The sequence below is a fragment of the Salvia hispanica genome, chromosome 3 (assembly GCF_023119035.1).
Source record: "Salvia hispanica cultivar TCC Black 2014 chromosome 3, UniMelb_Shisp_WGS_1.0, whole genome shotgun sequence".
Taxonomy (NCBI): domain Eukaryota; kingdom Viridiplantae; phylum Streptophyta; class Magnoliopsida; order Lamiales; family Lamiaceae; genus Salvia; species Salvia hispanica.
This window is the reverse complement of record NC_062967.1, coordinates 15,108,976-15,126,264: the sequence shown is the minus strand read 5'-3', so window position 1 is coordinate 15,126,264 and position 17,289 is coordinate 15,108,976. Positions and strand designations below refer to the sequence as shown.

Below are 17,289 nucleotides of genomic sequence, written 5' to 3'. Positions count from 1 at the left end.
AAGGCAACTATCGTCAGAACCAAGGTCAAGGACCAAATTCTGGTCAATTCAACTCCAGACCACAGAGGAGTTTGGACGACATGGTCCATGATCTAGTGAATTCACAGCAGTTCATGCAGGGTAACCTACACTCCAACAATGACATGGTGCACAAGTTACAAGATGCTCAGTCTGAACATAAAGCCGCCATGGATATGATGGCAAAGCAACTGTCCCAGATTGCAGTCTCCTTGAATGAGATGCGAGGGAATGAAGGGAAACTTCCTGCCACCGTCAAACCGCCAGACCGAGCAAACATTAGTCAAATCACCTTGAGATCTGGGCGGGGTTATGAAGGGCCGACGTTGGAAATTGATGAGGAAGTGCCTATGCAGGCTAGTGAAGGGAAACAGAGTCAGCTGCATCAAGAGGAAGGCGCTAGACCCAGGGAAATCCTTGTTCAGGAAGACCTCCAGAAGGGAGATTTAGGGGGATCCCTACCTCGACCGAGAGACCCATTGTTCCTAGACCAAGAACCGGAAGGAGTGAGCAAGGAAGGAAACAGGGGAGTTGATGAAACCCAGGCTGGGACTTCCACAAATGCAGTAAAGCGAGCAAAACCATTTCCATACCGAGGGGAAGCGAAGAAGAAAAAGGATGATACAGAGGATCTCATGGAGATTTTTAGCAAGTTGGAAATCAACCTGCCATTCTTGCAAGCCCTTAAAATGCCTGCCTTCAGTAAGTTTATCAAGGAATTTATTGCAGGGAAGACCAAGCCAGATGGGAAGATTGTGATCGGGGAGACTGTGTCTGCTGTGATACAAAAGAGAAGGATGCCCTCAAAATGCACCGACCCAGGTATGTTCACATTACCCATCTCTCTAGGGGATATCAAGGTCGAGCATGCTATGTGTGATCTAGGGGCGTCAATAAATGTTTTACCGCTTTCGATCTATAAGAAGTTGACTGGGGTGAGAATGGTTGCTACCAAGGTAGTGATCCAGTTAGCAGATAGAACTTGCATCTGCCCTGAAGGAGTGTTGGAAAATGTTATAGTCAAGGTGCATGATTTTCTATATCCTGCTGATTTTTATGTGATCAAGATGAATGATAATGAGTCTGCTGAGTCCAGTGGGGTACTTTTAGGGAGACCATTTTTGCGTACCGCTAAGACCATTATCGACGTCTTTGATGGAACAATTTGCTTGGACTATAACGGGGAAAAGTATACCTTTAGCATAGATGAGGGGATGAAAAGACCTTTAGATGTTGAGAATCTCTATGCTATTGATGTTATTAACCCTTTAGTCCAAGAGTATCTTGAGACGGAATTGATACAGGAACAAATCGACAACTCGGAGTTGAGTCATTCGATTGACAGAGAAGTTGTAGGATGGTGTGCAGCAATGAACACAGCAGAATTGACAGATGAAGAACTCACGGAGGCCATTATGGAATTCTGCAGAAGCCCTGAGTCAGCTAGATCTAAGGGATCGGCTCATGTGGCTAGTCTGGAAAAATCTCCTGGGTCTGGGAAGGAGACGTTACCAGAAATTGCGGACAAAAATCCCTTGCCCCAGGAGACAAATGGAACAAAAAAAGAGCTGAAGACACTTCCACCAGGCCTCAAGTACGCTTAATTGGAGGAGGATGAGACATTTCCGGTAATAGTCAACAGCAACCTGACCAAGGAGCAAGAGAAGGAGTTATTAGAAGTCATCAAAAGAAACAAGAAAGCAATAGGATGGACTCTCTCAGATTTGGTGGGAATAAGTCCGGATCTTTGTATGCACCACATTCGTTTAGAAGAAAGTGCGAAGGCTCATCGAGATGCACAACGGAAACTGAACCCGAACATGCGAGAGGAGGTCCTAAAGGAGGTGTTAAAATTGCTTGCTCTAGGGATTATCTACTCCATTCCTGACAGTGAGTGGGTCAGTCCTGTCCATATGGTACCAAAAAAATCTGGAATACAGGTTGTTAAGAATGAAAAGAATGAGTTGGTACCCACCAGACTAGTGACAGGATGGAGGATGTGCATCGACTACAGGAAGTTGAACGAAGCCACAAAAAGGATCATTTTCCCTTACCTTTCATTGATCAGATGCTGGAAAGACTGGCTGGCAAACAGTACTTTTGTTTCCTTGATGGATACAACGGCTATTTCCAAATCTACGTTAATCCAGAGGACCAAGGGAAAACCACATTCACGTGCCCCTTTGGTACCTATGCATACCGAAGAATGCCGTTTGGATTGTGTAATGCACCGGGAACTTTCCAACGGTGTATGATGAGCATTTTCTCGGATCTGTTGGAAGTATGCATTGAGATATTCATGGACGATTTCACCGTATATGGGAACTCATTTGATACTTGTTTAGCCAGCCTTGATCTAGTGTTACAGAGATGCCAAGAGAAGCATTTAGTGTTGAATTTCGAGAAATGCCATTTCATGGTGACTGAAGGCATTGTCCTGGGTCACGTGGTTTCTGAGAGAGGTATTCAAGTAGACAAAGCAAAGGTGGATGTGATATCAAAATTACCATACCCTACGAACCAAAAAGAGGTGAGAGGCTTCCTAGGCCATGCAGGGTTCTATAGGAGGTTTATCAAGGATTTTGCAAAAATCGCGCAACCACTCACTCGGTTGTTACATAATGATGTGGAATTCGTCTTTGACGAAGGATGCGAAAGGGCGTTCCAGTTGCTTAAGGACATGTTAGTATCAACACCAATTATCAGGGCACCAGACTGGAGCCATCCTTTCGAGATAATGTGTGATGCGAGCGATTTTGCTGTGGGAGCTGTCCTAGGACAGAAAATTGATGGAAAGAGCTATGTGATCTTTTATGCTTCCAAGACGCTGAATCAGGCTCAGAAAAATTATGACACCACGGAGAAGGAAATGTTGGCTGTCGTATACTCGTTTGAAAAATTCCGACCCTATCTCCTTGGGTCGAGGGTTATAGTCTTCACGGATCACGCGGCGATTAAGTACTTGCTGGCTAAGAAAGAGTCTAAGCCGAGATTAATCCGTTGGGTGTTACTCTTGCAGGAGTTTGATTGGGAAGTAAGAGACAAGAGAGGAACGGAGAATAGAGTAGCTGATCACTTGAGCAGAATACATCAGGGGGAAACAGAAGAGGCCATACCCGATGCCTTCCCCGAGGAGCATTTGTACCTTCTGGAGAAATTTCCTAGACCACCTAACTGGGAAGCAGTTTTGGCTCTGACCGGTCTAGGGGAATCGGATAAGGGGAAGCGCACACTAAATGCAGAACCGTGGTTTGCTGATTTAGCCAACTACTTGGTCACGGGAGAGATGCCAAGTTCGGACGAAGTTTCCCGGGCCCAGAGGATGAAAATTAGGAGTGAAGCTAAATATTACTTTTGGGACGACCCTTACCTGTGGAAAATGTGCTCAGATCAAGTGATTAGACGCTGCATTCCCGAATGGGAACAAAGAGATGTGTTAATTCATTTCCACACTTTAGCATGTGGAGGCCACTTTGGACCAAGGAAGACAGCGAGGAAGGTCTTGGACATCGGTTTTTATTGGCCGACGCTAAATAGGGATGCCTTTGATTTCTGCCAATGTTGCAAGAGGTGCCAGCAGACGGGGGGAATTTCAAGGAGAGACGAGATGCCTCAGGTCCCGGTGATCGTGTGCGAAATTTTTGATGTGTGGGGAATGGACTTTGTGGGACCGTTCCCATCGTCTTGTGGGAACACGTATATATTGGTTGCAGTGGACTATGTGTCTAAGTGGATAGAAGCTAAGGCCACCACAACATGGGAATCGAAGGAGGTGGCAAAATTTTTGAAGGCCAATATTTTCAACAGATATGGAGTTCCTCGGGCCATCGTCTCGGATCAAGGAACTCATTTTTGTAATCGCACCATCGAGGCTTTGATGAAGAAATATGGTGTTCACCATAGAGTGTCGACTCCATACCATCCTCAGTCTAATGGCCAGACAGAGATTTCTAATTGCAAGATCAAGGCGATATTGGAGAAAACAGTTAATCCGTCAAGGAAGGACTAGAGCAAGAGGCTCGGAGACGCATTGTGGGCTTACAGAACTGCTTTTAAAACGCCTATTGGAATGTCACCTTATAGACTTGTGTTTGGCAAGATGTGTCACTTACCTGTTGGTATTGAGCACAAGGCGTACTGGGCAGTGAAAGAACTGAATATGAAGCCGATAGCTTGCGAAGAAGAGATGAAGTTACAATTGCAAGAATTGGAGGAACTTCGGCTGAGTCATTTGAGTCTGCCATGTGGTACAAAGAAAGACGAAGTTATGGCATGATAAGAATCTCCGGGTCAAGGAACTTCATGTGGGACAGAAGGTGCTCCTTTTCCAGTCCCGGCTCAAGCTAATGCCAGGAAAATTGAAGTCTAAATGGATCGGCCCATATACCATCGTCGGCATCCGAGCAAACGGAGCAGTGGAGATCCAGGGAAGTGCTCCGAACTCTGTTCCTTTCCTTGTCAATGGTCATAGAGTAAAAGTCTATAGGGATAATTCTGAGTTGTGTGTAGTGGACGAAGTTCCACTACATGCACTCCCTACTATCGCCTAGACAGACGAGGGGATATTCCCGATGAATTCCTGGGTCAAGGAGTAAGTTAACAATTTTGAAAATACAAACTGAACCAGGGAATCTCGGGAATACTCTAAAAAGTGTGTAAATAGTTTAATTACTTTTCAAACTTAGAAAATCCAAAAAAAAGTTTCGAAGCACCAGACTCCGAAGGAAACCGATATTTTTTTTATACTCTAACCTTGACCTAGGAGTCTGGAACCTTCATATTTTTTTTAGGTCATGATCTAGGGAGTCATCTGGAGGGGAATCTTAAGGAAGAAATCAAGGGAAGCTTGAAGGAAGAGATCAAGGAGGGACGGAGAAAAAAATTTGAATTTCAAATCTGCCGATAATTGTGGAAGTTGTACGGTTGCTTACATCATGCCTGCAACTGCACCATTCTTTCATCAGAAAAGCAACCGTCGCCTCTTTCTCTCTCCAATAATCCCAAATCAACAGAATCTGAAATTTACTCTCCCTTCTCTCTACTTTTGCTCTCTCTTTCTAGAAAATAAACCCTAACCAAATCCGACCAGTTTTTTTTTCTCTCATTTTCAGATCTGCACTGATGGATTCAACCCAACGCACCGGAAGTTCACAAAGCACGGTGTACGACCCAGCCCTGTTGGCGGAATTGATGCAGAAATTGGGGAGCGTCGGGAAGGCACAAGAAGTGTATGCCCTGTTCGCCGCTAGCCTGATGCCGTCTGCACCGGTCGTACCACCACTGACGATTCCGGCAGACTCGGCTGCACAACCGGTGAATCTTTATGAAGAAGGACCGCAAGATTCTACATCTCAACATGCAGAAACCGCTCCACAAAAGGCGGAGGAAGAGGAGGCAGTACACGAACGGCCGGAGGGTGACGGACCGACGAACGACGAAACCATGGTGGAGACAGAAAGGCAAGAAACTGAGAATCCTAATCTTGAAAGTAGGGAAGTTTGTGAGGGGGAAACCCCTGTTTTAGATGAAGTTGTGGAGGGGGTAGCCCCTATTGTGGTTAGTGTGATTGAGGGGGAAGCCCCTGTTTTAGAGAATGTTGCTGAGGGGGAAACCCCTTTGGAAACTGGGGATGAGACCCCAATTAATTTCAGGGGTGCGACCCCTGAGTTCGTGGAAGAGGGGGCAACCCCAGGAGATGTCAAGGGGGAGAACCCCATTTATATTGAGGGGGCAACCCCGATGTTGGATGGCAAGGGGGAAACCCCGGGAAAGTTATTGGAAGGAGCAGATCTACTCACGACTGGAGTACCGGAGCCCGAGGGAGGGCTGAAATTGATTGTGGACCTGGTGGGCGACCAGGATGAAAATGAACCTAAGATTGATGAGAGGGCAGAAAGGAGGCGCACCAGGAGGAGCCTCCTCGATGAAGTCGATGACTTAGTTCCTGAGGATGCAGAGGCAGAGCAGCGCCGCTTGGCCAAGGAAAGGGCGAGGAAAGGAAAGGCGGCGGCGACCTCATCTACCCGGTCTAGGAAAGCTCCCTCCGTCAAGGAGGTCGAGGAGACCCTTTCCCCTATAACCGAGGAACCCTCTGTCGAGGAACAAGATGAGCCCATCCCTGAACCCATCTATGACTCTGAAGAAGCTGAAGAGGAGCCGATTCCAGGACGTCCGGAAGTCTGGCTGACTAAAGAGTTGTTAGAAGAGATGAGGCAGTTCGACGACCAAAAGAGGATCGCAGTGTACAAGGAAAGATGTAGCGCTGGGAAGATGGCCAAGTCGGGGAAGCAGTACAGCTCGAGGGAGCTTAAAATGATTGCATGTGATAAGGAATTCCGCGCTTGTATCCAATCGATAGGATTTGAGTGGTTATTACAGCACAGCCAGGAGAGAGGGTGCCCGTGGATCTAGGAAGGGAGTTTTTCTCCACTTTTTGTTTGAAGAACACCACTGATCTCGATGCGGATTCTATAACGTTCAGGCTTTTTACTGAAGAGTATGAAATGAGCATTCGGAAATGGTCTCTGCGGATGGGGTTGTTTACCCAAGCCGAGGATGAAGAGGGGGCATGGAATGATAGGATGGTTGGAGTGCCGAAGAACACGCCCGGTTTCAAGGTGCAAACGGCATGGGAACTCATCACGTAACCCAAGGCGGGGACGTTTAAGTCCAGCTACTCCAAGGCCTCCCACATTGAAGACCGAATTCTTCGCTTTGCTCAGACGTTTGTCAGTTACAACTTGATGGGTACCGCTAATTCAGCTCTCACAACTACCGACCTCTACTTCACATGGTGCATGGCGAAAGGTGTAAAGGTGCACCTAGGATATTGGCTGGCGCAGGCATGCCACCAAATGACGAGCAACCCTGCGCGTCATATGTACACCTGCCACCTCATCGGCGCCTACCTCCAGCGAAACATAGAAATGAAAATTGCCAAGGCCGCTCCGTTGGTAGTCATGTGCGAACCCCCAGAAGTGTTCAGTGTTGATTATTTTTTCAACAATGGGTTGTTGCAGACTCACGACACCAAGACTCTCTTCTACTAATTGGGAGATAAGATGAAAGCAGAGCCGGAGGAAACCGAGGAAGCCATGCCAAGTGAAGAGGTTGAAGAGCTACGCAAGGAAGTCCAGGATGTGAAGAAGGAAATGCAGTCAATGAGGAGGGAAATGATCAAGGAACTTGGTGGGATCAGGAAGGAGTTGAATGGGAATCGGGAGGAAGTGAAGACCCTGAGGGGCAACATTGCAGATTTGGCGGTGAAGTGCGCCAAACAAAATGAGCGAATGACGGAAGCGGTGGAGCTTTCAATGAAAATGTTGAAGTGGATTGAAAGGACGGGATTTTGCACGCGTGTCATTTGCACGTGTCCCTTCCTATTCAACAAGATTTATAAGTTCCCACTTTCCAAAATACTATTAATTAGCATATGGTAAGTTAGGGTGTCGAACCCACGAGGAACGGTAGCATCCGTTATGTATTTCCACACTTAGAAAGGTTTTGGCGATGCCGCCACGCTCTAAATTGGGGGTGGGAACTAAACTACAAAATATAAATAACACTTAAGCTAGGATTGAGAACTAAAAGCGCAAATAACATGCAATTAAAAGAAAGCATTTAAATTAGAAAGCAGACTGGGCAAGTTGGTAAACTGGGCAACTTAGCAGTGGCGAAAATAATAACATTCAAGAAATAAAAAGAGAGCAGCAACTTGCATGAGCATCCTAAGTTCAGAAACCAAAAGGAACTAAGTTAAAAGACTAAGGAAAATAAACTAAGTGTTGGCTCCTAAAAGAAAGCTAGGAAACTAGGATAGTGACCCTTAAAAGTGGCTAAACTAATTTAATCCTAAAAGCTAAACTAAATAAGATGTAAATGGAGGTTGAGTACAAAAATTAACTAAGCTAAAAAGGCTGCCAAAAGTGAAAAGAAAGCATGTACTTGTTGTCTCCTAAACCTTATTACCCAAGGTGTAAAACCAATGGATAAAAGCCTACAACTAATGATCCTTTCACTTAACTTCTAAAAGCTGATATCTCTCCTAATCCTACATCATAAGACACAAAAATATGGAGAAGAAAGAGAGTAGATGGCTGCTACATAATTAAAAATGCAAGAGAAACATTAAATCATCAATTAAACTACCTAATTATGCATTGAAAACACCAAACTAAAAGCTGAAACTTAAAGCACTTAAACATGATGAAATAAGCTTCAAGTACACTTAAACATGGTGAAAATAAAATGCTTGAGAAACTGATTTTAAAAGCTTGAAAGAAATTTTAACTAAACAAGAGCATAACCAACACTAGAACTAAACAACAAGTTAAAATCGGAAATCAAACAAGAACTAAACTTTAAAGCATATTAAATACACAAACACTTAGAGCAATTACTACTTGAAATAAGATTTTAAAACAAGAACAACAACAATAACTAAGAGTGAGATTGATGCAAAAGAGCTTCAAAAGTTAAGGACAAACAACTAGAGAAATTAAACACTTCTACTAAATTACTACTACTTCAACCCATGGTGAATTAAGATCTTGGCAGCCTTGAGTTTGAGATTTCTCTTCTTAAGGAAGAGAGAAAGTTTCCTAGAGAGAGAAAGTTAACTAAACTAAACTAAAGCTAAGTGATAAAGTGACTAGTTGGTTCTTGGAAAGTTAAAGTCTTTTTAATACATATATCCAATAAATGATATTTTCCTTCTTTTTTACTCCCCAGGGGCTGATATGGGCGTGTGTAGCAAGTGAGAGTTGTCCTTGATAAGTGTGTAGAAGTGGCTTTAGTCATTTTCCCGTCAGGTTCAAACTGGCCAGTCTAACAGCTTGGGCAGTTTGGGTCTTCTTTGCCCTCTTCCTCCACTTTCTTCCATTCCTTGTCATTTTTCCTTCTTTTTTGCATGTTTCCTCTTCATGCCTTCATTCAGCAGCTTCCGAACTTAATGATCCATTCCCTGCCAAAAAACATCTTTTTCATGCAAATATTCAACTAATAAGTGCGAAAAGTGATAAAATCCGAGTGACGAAAACTAGCCTATCATGGATGCAGCAGACGCTCCCCTTGACCCAGTCGAAGGCAACTCCTGAGTCCAGCAGTGAAGTCAAGCAGCCCATTCAGAGCAGTCCCTCCGTCAGGCAACCCCAGCAATCGCTCAAGCAGTTGATCTCCCCGGTCGTTCCCAAACAAGTTCCAGCCCCATCTAAATCAAAGTCTATAGTGAGGAAGCCAGTACTCGAACAAGCAGCACAGGAGGAGGAAGAGCTGGAGCAGCCAGCAAAGAAGAAAGTAAGAATGACCCGACCCGGAATCCCACCCCAGTCTGGCTCTCGAGGAGCCAGGCCCAGAAGTGAATCATCATCCAGCGACCAAGTAACTTTTAATTTTCATTCTTTTAGGTTTTTTTTTATTTTCTGTTACCTACGTGTGTTTTATAATTGTTTGTGTCTTCTCCCACTTAGCCCACTGCGTGGTCTAAGTGTGAGAAGTTTGTATTTTCTGTTTTCTTGTGTTTTTCTCACACTTAGCCCAATGCTTGGTCTAAGTGTGAGAAGTTTGTATTTTCTGTTTTCTTGTGTTTTTCTCACACTTAGCCCAATGCTTGGTCTGAGTGTGAGAAGTTTGTGTTTTCTGTTTTATTGTGTTTTTCTCCCACTTAGCCCAATGCTTGGTCTAAGTGTGAGAAGTTCTGTTTTGTAACCTGTTTGTTGTTTTGCATTGATCTCTCTGTTTCCCCCCTTCACGACGATGGCTTGGGGACAAGCTTGAGTGAAGTGGGAGGGGGAGAGGAGTCAATGCATTACTTTGTCTGCATGTTAAGAGTCTGTAAGTCTAAGTTTTGTCGCATGAGCCAGTGAATATAATACGGCATGATTTCCTTAGTGAAAGTAATTGAAGATATGAGGCATTTCAACTTAGAAGCTTTTTCCTGTAATAAGCCTAGTTAATCTGAGTGAAGCGAGAACGATGGAGGATGCCCTTACTTACTTAGTTGTGAAACCCTACTATAATAGTGAGTTATAAGCCTTAAATAACTTCGAGCTAACACATGATTAAGGGCCACCACTGAATGCTTAGGAAGAAGAGCTGTGAAGGAGAAAAAAATGGGAAATTGGGTTATGAAGGTATAAGCTGAACGAAGTCCAGGGTAAGGTGTTATAAGCTGGACGAAGTCCAGAAGAGAGGAGAAATGGAGGAATAAGCTGGACGAAGTCCAGGGGAAAAATATATATATATATATATATATATATATATATAAAAAGGAGGAATAAGCTGGACGAAGTCCAGAGGGAAGTTGTCTAGAAGGCAGGAATGATAATAGCCTGACCCAGGAAAGGAGGAACTCTCATAACCCGACGCTTCAGTGGTGTAGCATTAACTTAAGAGAGAATCGATCCTAACATCCCTGGTGAGGAATGAGTGATCGAGTGAATCCAACAATCGGGTAAGTAAAAGGCTATCTTGACAAGCTGACAGATTGGCTAGGTAAAGGAAGGGAAAGGGCCTATTTGGAGGAGTGCAACCTATTGAATTGACCTTAATCTTGTGGGGACGGATGCCTAAAAGTTGAAGCTAGCTCATGTATATGTGTTTATGTGTTTGTATGTTTTTCTTAAACTTTTTAAGTTTTTAATTGTGTCTAGGTCTAGGAGTCGGTCAGGAGATAACCTTGCTTGAAATTCGCCTTATTCTTTTTCTTTTAACTTAAGAGAGAATCGATCCTAACATCCCTGGTGAGGAATGAGTGATCGAGTGAATCCAACAATCGGGTAAGTAAAAGCTATCTTGACAAGGTGACAGATTGGCTAGGTAAAGGAAGGGAAAGGGCCTATTTGGAGGAGTGCAACCTATTGAATTGACCTTAATCTTGTGGGGACAGATGCCTAAAAGTTGAAGCTAGCTCATGTATATGTGTTTATGTGTTTGTATGTTTTTCTTAAACTTTTTAAGTTTTTAATTGTGTCTAGGTCTAGGAGTCGGTCAGGAGATAACCTTGCTTGAAATTCGCCTTATTCTTTTTCTTTTCTAGTCTTTATACTTGAGGACAAGTATGGTTTTAGTGTGAGCAGTTGATAAGGCTAATTTCATGCATCGGTATATGGTGAAAAGCGTTATAATTTGCTGGGTCTAACACGTTTCCTAAGCCAGGTGTGTGAAAAATCGCTAGATCGAGGAAATGCTGAAGGAAACAGTCTAGCAAAGGAATGAAGTGAAGTGAGCAGAATTCAAAAGAAAAGAAGGCGTGACGGAGGGAGTCAGTAGCTGAGGGCAACAAAGTCTATCTATACCTCGCTGGGCCCCACTCCAACGCCTATATATAGAAGAGCATGCAATGCACAATATATCACTTTTCACTCTCTTTTAGCTCACACACATAACACACACTTGGGAATGGAAGATCTGGGGTAGTTCGAGTTACGAAGGGTTCATTTCTTTAGAAGTTCTCAGTTGCAACACCGTCCGCGTGTGGACGAAGATACAATCTCTTTTAATTTCAGTTGTTTTGCACTTTTGCGGTTGAACTTCACTTTCGGGAGTCGACTTGGCTGTTAATGATACTCGTTATCTTTTCGCTTTTGTTGATTTGCGTTTAGTTGTGATATTTTGAGTTGATTTACGTAGATCTCGCTGCTGAGAGCTTATTTTAACAAGTGTTATGTCGATCTCTGTTTTATTTTGATGTTGTGGTACTCGATCTGGGAATTCGGTGATAGATCTGTGGTTTATTGACTGATTGGAGGTTGTTGTTTAAATCTGAAGTGATGAAATGTTTATGTTGGTTGGAGTTTGTGTTGGACGCTTGGATCCGGAGTGGATTTAGCGTCTGAGGTTGGATTCGAAGTGAGAAAGGGAAGTTGTTAGATGGATTTGAGTTTTCTGCTTGTTTCCTGTTTTACTTCGTCTAGCATCTATAGATTTGTTTAGTTCTTCGTTATTATGCATCAATTTGATTTAGATTTAGTTTGCTCTGCTCTGATTTCGTTCATGTTGTTTTTCTTATGAGTTTTTACGTAATTTGGTTGAAGAAGAGGATGTCGCTGTTAGTTAGTACCCGAGTTAGTTATTCTGCCAGCTTTTCGTCCGTACTCTGCTTTTTCAGTCATGGTCCCCACAGTCAGTTGTTTTCCAGGTCTAGGTAATTAGAGTAGTTTTCTTAGATCTGTGAATTGAGCAGTTAATTTCCTTTGCAACGTTCTCTTGTTATTTCGCCTAAGTCTAGCTATTAGTGTAGAAGTTTTAAAAATCCCCAAGTCAAGTTTAATTTGTTTTTCTCAACCCAAGAAAAAATGCGTGGCAGCAGCCAACACCAAAAACAAGTCCAAATCCTTGAACATGATTATTACGCATCCTTCTCTGTGGGATCGATCCCTACTTCCCTATACTAGGTTTAGTAAAGTGGTTGAGGGTTTTTGAAAGAAGTGCTCTGTGTGTCCGACGACCAGGATTTCCTGCGACCAACGAGTTCCTAGACCGCGTGATCTAGTGGATTTGCTGGACCAAGAGAATCTGTTTATTTCCTTCTGTGCGCACCGTGAACACACACACACTTAAAAAGTTAACTTTCAAGCACCCCAAGTGACAAAAAATAATCCTCTTTAGATTTCTTCAAGAAATTAAAAGGTTGTCATAAGGAAAACACCACAAAAGAGATTCACAAGCTCAAAGCCTATCTCAAGCAATTTGGCTATCTCAACTATCCAAACAAAACCCATGCCACTGATGATGATATCGATAATATTTTGGAATTGGCCCTCAAAACCTATCAAGAAAACTACCACATCAAACCCTCAGGCATCGTAGACGATGTAACGATATCAAAAATGACAACCCCACGATGTGGGGTACCTGATATCGTTAACGGCACTAACTACATGCAACCTCGTGGCAAGAAACACAATTCGTCTATGTAACACCCCACTTTTTCGAACCCTAGTTTTAGAGCCAAAAATTTAATTCCCTAATTTATGACTTAGGAGACGAGAATTAATTGAGGAACGAAATTATGACCGAATCGAATCTAGGGTTTGCGTTGGAAGTTTGAAAAGTCAAATTTGTTGATTATATGACGTGGCATGTGAATATTTGAATTAAAGGTGATTTATGTGGTGAATTATTTGTTTATGGGTGAGTAAGATTATTAGGATATTTTTCCATGACCTTATTTTCTTGGAATTTTCGAAACCCCACCTTTTATTTATGCCTATGTGATTAAAAGGTGAAACCTCGGTTGCGAAGCAGGATAACAAGGGAAAGAACATACTTGAAATCTAAGCAGTCGAGGTGGGCTTTATTCTTAAACTCTTTTATGTGCAAATTTATGAATGTGGAGAGATAAGGGTGGTTTAACTGTTATGCCATGCCTGTGATTATTTTTGATGATGATTGTGCGCCTGATGCCCAGTTTGAGAGTTCGCTCCATTGGGCTATAGGGCTATGGATCAGTATAAACGAATTCGGGTCTGAGTAGGGCCGCAAACCGTACCAGGCTGTGTACACGGTGGGATCGGGAGCCATCCTTGCTAGTCGGTCGGTCTCGTGGGCGAAAAGCGTGGCCACGCTTTCGTCGCACGATGGAAAGATTGTGATTGTGATTGTGGATATTGATGAGAAAAGCGGGGAGTTGTTTGACTGGCCAGTCTATGGAAATAATTTTTGTGATACTCGTTGAATCCTTATTTTTATAATTGTAAAACCTCGAGTTCACTATGGTAAGGGTGGCATAACTTATAAAATGTTTTGGCAACGAGTTCACTGAGTATTTTAAAATGCTCAACCCTGCATGTGTTTTCCTTATGTGCAGGTTGAACGACGACGAGCGGTGGCGGGTGTTGAGCATATTAACTAATTAAGATGGATGTTTTGAACTTCGAGTGTAGTTGTGTCATTACACATAGTTGTACTTCCTCTTGGTCGTTTCCGCTGAATTTTTGATACACTTTAGTATTATCTGGATATTTTGCACTATTTCCTTTCGGTTTAGAAGTTTTAGACTTCTTGCGGTTTTTCTTGGAAACTATGTCAAACTCTTGAGATTTTTTATCGTAATTTATGGTACCTTTCTTTTACTTGTTAAAGCTTCTAGGTTAAATCGTTGACTCATTGCTCTGATAGCTCCTTTAAATGTTTTGGTTAAAACTCTTTAAATGAAACCCTAGCCTATGTGTAATTCTTTTAAGTCCGTTTTGGTAGCATTCGCCGCATTTATTGAACCCTAGAATCCCGGGTTGTTACAGTCTAGCTCGAGCAACATCCACACAGTATCCCACTTTATCCCACTACAGTTTCTTTCCAGGAAAACCTGAATAGCCATCTACTAAAACCCACCTCACTTATAGATTCTTTTCCAACATTCCCACATATACTATAAACCCTGTGGCAACTGCCTTCCAAAAGTGGGAGTTTTCCACCCACTTCACCTTTGCACAAGTCCAATCCAATCAAAATTCTGATTTGGAAATAGGATTCTTTAGAGGTGATCACGGAGATGGATTCCCTTTTGAGGGCAACACCATAGCTCATGCATTTGCACCACCAGTTGGAAAGTTCCATTACGACGAAGATGATAGATGGTCCATTGGGGCAGTTGCGGGTGCTTTACACCTGGAAACTGTAACAGCCCGAATTTCTAGGGTACAATAACTACGGGGGCTGCTACCAAAGCGGACTTAAAAGCACCAAGAATAAAGCCTAGGGTTTCAATTAAAGAGGTTTGACCAAGGTATTGAACGAACTACTCGGAATTTAGTCAACGATTAAATCGAGAGAAATAAATGAAGGATAAATATTATAACTGAGATAAAAAAACAAGGGTTCAACATAATTCCAACGAAAAACCACAACAAGTCTCAAACTCCGAATTCAAAAGGAATAAGCTCAAAGTAACCAAGTGATGCTAAAGTGTTCAAAGATTCAGCGGAAAAAGGCTAAGAGAAAGTGGAGCCATGTATGAAGACATAACTACACTCGATTGTTCAAAATAACCATCTTAATTAATTAATGTACTCAACACCCGCCACCGCTCTTCGCCATTCAACCTGCACATAAAGGAAACACATGCAGGGCTGCGTATTTTGAAATACTCAGTGAGCTCGTTGCCAAAACATTTTACAAGTTATGCCACCCTTACCATAGTGAACTCGAGGTTTTACACTTTTCAAAATAAATATTCAACGAGTATCACAAAAATATTTCCATAGATTGGCCAATCAAACAATCCCCCATTTTCTCATCAAATTCCACAATCATAATCATATCCATGGTGCGACGAAAGTGTGGCCACACTTTTCGCCCACGAGACCGGCCGACTAGCAAGGACGGCTCCCGATCCCCATGTGTACACAGCCTGGTAGGGTTTGCGGCCCGTACTCAGACCCGAATTCGTATAACATATCCACAGCCCTAGCCCAATGGAGCGAACTCACAAACTAGGCATCAGGCGCACAATATCACAACAAAACAAACATAGGCATGGCATAATAGTTAAACCACCCTTATAACACCAATCAATATTTTTGCAAGAAGTAAAAGAGTTTAAGAATAAAGCCCACCTCGACTGCTTAGATTTCAAGTAGTTTTGCTTTTCCGTTATCCGGCTTCGCAACCAAAGTTTCACCTTTTAATCACATAGGCACATATCACGAATTAAGTTCAACACTACTCTTACTCATGCATGTCTCAATACTTTTCTCTTTTCCCAACGATTTATCTTATCATTACTAATCAATAAAAATCATGTTTATCACACAAGAATATTTAGCCATCAAACACACACTACACAAATACAACACACACACACACGACGCACATACACACACACGCCACACACATACACGCCACACACATGTAACATATTCCCACATCCCTTTTATCCCACTTTCACTCAACCAAGATGCATGAGGGTTCAAGAAGACCGATTAATCGGTTAGAAAGAAGAGGAGTCGAGTAGAAACGAAGAAGATGAATATAAAATACCTAATGAGAAAAACGATCGGTAGGAATTAAGTATTAGCCTTGGTTCTTCAAGATTCTTGGATTGAACTTCAATTCTTCTTCAAAAGATGACAAAAATATTGGAGAATGGAAGAAAAATTGGAGAGAGTGGGAGAGAGGAGAGGGGCGAAATTTATTGGGGCTAGGGTTAGGGGTTCTCTTATTTATAGTGCTCAACAAGATCTTTAGGTAATTAAAATAGAATATTTGGTAAGATTTTATTCTCCACAATTAAATAAATAAATATTGTGAAGTAGGGAAGAAGAATTAACAAAAATAGACTAGGGTATCAAGGCATGTAATTTTCGAAATATATGGCTCCCAATTAGCCAAGATTTTGTTTTGGTATATTTTACGGAGTAGAATAAAATATCACGGAGCAAAATAAAATATTAAATCACCCACTTAGAGATTGGAAATAGGCGTGTAGTATGGTTGATATATAAGGAAAGGATTTTTTTTTATATTAACTAAAATAAGATATGGCAAGATCTCTTGAGATATGGAAAGATTTGGTAGAATATTTAAATTCTAGGTATGGAAGGAAATCAATAAGGGATCAATTAAAAATGAAATAAATTCCTCCTTCCCAAAGCTAGGTGATTTTCAAAAATCACCTTAATATTAATAGGGCTCGATTTTTCCCATTAAGAAATAGGAAAATAATTGGGTTTTGGATTTAATTCGGATAAATATCCCAAGAATTAAATTAAATCCGGAAAAAATAGAATTCCTTCTCCAAAAGTCCAAAGGTTCGAAAATCTCACTCACCCTTAAACAAATAATTCACCTCATAATTTAATAAATCACATGTCATTTCACATAGTCAACAAGTTTGACTTTTCAAACTTCCCGGTCAAAGAAACTCATGCAATAAATTCATTTATCAAATAATTCACATCTCACATCTCCCACGTCATCAATAATAAATTTTAGGGCTCTAAAATTAGGGTTTGGAAATTCGGGATGTTACAGAAACTGTCGCGCTTCATGAAACCGGACATCTTTTAGGGCATGATCATAGCTTAGAAGAAGCGGCAATCATGTACTCTATGATCGGAGAAGGACAAATCAAGAGCTTGCATACAGATGATATTGCAGGGATAAGAGCTTTGTACAATCGCTAAAATATTAGGTTTAAAGCTGTCATAATAATTTATGTATTTTTTTCATGTGAAAATAATTTCCTAATTTTGGAATTTCTGTAATAGTTGTAGTACGTCTCTGATTCTGTGATTCTATTTTTGGTTTATTATGTATTGAATGTAATATGGT

The 17,289-nt window shown here is 42.0% G+C and overlaps 1 pseudogene; it reads left to right on the top strand.

Annotated features, from left to right (window-relative positions):
- The first annotated feature begins 7,079 nt into the window (after positions 1-7,079).
- Positions 7,080-17,141, top strand: LOC125209378 (annotated as a pseudogene).
- Positions 17,142-17,289: the final 148 nt, after the last annotated feature.